This window comes from Penaeus monodon, chromosome 19, assembly GCF_015228065.2.
Source record: "Penaeus monodon isolate SGIC_2016 chromosome 19, NSTDA_Pmon_1, whole genome shotgun sequence".
In the NCBI taxonomy this organism is placed as follows: Eukaryota; Metazoa; Arthropoda; class Malacostraca; order Decapoda; family Penaeidae; genus Penaeus; species Penaeus monodon.
The window spans coordinates 46480111-46481925 of NC_051404.1; the positions used below are offsets into that span (position 1 = coordinate 46480111).

Sequence of the window (1815 nt, forward strand, 5' to 3'; positions counted from 1 at the left end):
CCGGAAGAATCAAGAGTAGTGGGGGTAAATGAGGTTGTGTTCAAGTGGGAGGCGGGGTGGGGGTGGGGGCCATTGCCATCCGGGGCTCCGCTGGCAAGGGGTGTAACGGAATATGCAGGTGGTGTGTATATTTGGTACGTCTAAAAGAAGGCAAACTACCTGGCTCTGCCCTCGACTTTGGGGTAAAGATGGCAGGGACCGCGAGTGACCAATCAGCGCGCAGGATCCGCCAGCTGGCCGGAGTATATAAGCGAGGGACGGGAGCCTCCTCGCATCGTGCGGCTGCGGCTTCTGAGAATCAACGGTCTTTAAGGTCAGGCGACGCAAGCATCTAGGTGAGTTGAGCAAAGTCCGTGGACAGTGGGCGACAGCAGTGATTGCGGAAGTTACTCAGTGTTGTGTCAGGAACAAGAAGAAAAGTCCCGAAGCTCCTTCCCGATGGCACTGGAAGTTACTGGCAGGATGCTAAAGTGCAGTGAGGGATGAGAGGCGAAGAGGAGAAACGACACGAAAACAGTGCATGCTTGTGTAGAATCTGACAGTGTAGTGACAGTTGTCGCCGAAGAACTCTTCCATTCATGTGGGTTCCGGTCGTGTTTTAAGTCTTCACGCGTAGTATGGGTGTCAGAAACGCGCTGATCCGTCTGCCCTGGCTTCTCCCGGCACTGAGTGAAGTAGGAGTAAACGAATCGGGTCCGTAGCATGAATCGAATCACAGAATGGAGTAAGAAAGCTGGTCTTGTGTCTCCATGCGTTTTGAACACTGGGAATTTTCATTAATTTCCAAGGAGATTGCTTATGTCTTTATATTTCCGCGCCATACTCTCTGAGGTAAATTGCGGGTCTAAGCTGAAATCTGTTCACTTTTTCTAATCTATTTTCTAAATCTATGAATGAACCACCATCAATGTTCTATTTTCATTTCTTAAAAATGATTTGAGCATAACCTTTACAAAGACTTGTCATGTCCCTGTAATGTTATTACAAGAAGATAACGACTAAATTATGAAAGTAATTTATCACAAAATATCCAGACGGACGAATAAAATACTTGAGTCAATGGACATAACTGACTAAGAACGAGAAAGGAATCAGAGCAAAAGACGCCGCGATCATTGCCGTCCTCTCAACAACGCAGGCGAGAACATAAAGAGAAAGTCAAACCTGAAGAACCACCCGACCACATATTGCTCCTGCGTTATCTAGAGGAAGATTTAATAGGAATCACCTGTTACTTCACGCAGGAGCCAGTGGAAGAGCCTCCTCTAAATCGCCCTTTGCTCTCGCGTCTCTCTTTGGAAAGCGTTACCGTCGGCAGATCGTCCTGACATTGCATTGTCTCTCGCTCTTCCAAGACTATTTATACAAATCTTTACAGTTGCTGAAATATATTATTGCAGGTCATTTTAATCTTCGTTTCCTATTCTCACACGGCATATGTATATAAAAGGAAAACGCGAATTTGACATTTCAACACAACCGAAGGCTAGATACAAAGTGTGCAACAGCAACAGTTTCATTGCCATTATTAAACTTTTCATCGTCAATACGGTTCATGTATCTAGTTCATGCATATCACGGGTTGCTGCTTTGCCCTGTGTTTCGAACGCAGTCATTCAGCTTGAGATATATGAGTTTAGACAAGAGAGTCAGTTAAAAAAAAAAAAAGTAAACGAGGTCCCTGAAGAGTGTGCTAATTAATTACTTTTTGACACTTCCACTCGTAGACTATACATACTGTGGGAAAACATTCATGAAAAGAAGAGAAATGTTCGCTGTTTGCAAGCACTTGTCAACTCATTCCACGTTTCCTTT

The 1815-nt window shown here is 44.8% G+C and overlaps 1 protein-coding gene across 3 annotated transcripts in view; it reads left to right on the forward strand.

Moving 5' to 3' along the window:
- The first annotated feature begins 109 nt into the window (after nucleotides 1-109).
- The window catches only part of LOC119585264 (sarcoplasmic calcium-binding protein, alpha-B and -A chains), a 15585-nt gene continuing 13879 nt past the window's right edge, over nucleotides 110-1815 (forward strand). For 2 of the 3 annotated variants that reach the window (XM_037933938.1, XM_037933940.1), the window contains exon 1: nucleotides 110-335. The gene's annotated coding sequence lies outside the window, so the exon portion shown is untranslated. The remainder of the gene's footprint in view (nucleotides 336-1815) is intronic. The other variant, XM_037933937.1, reaches the window with a different exon arrangement.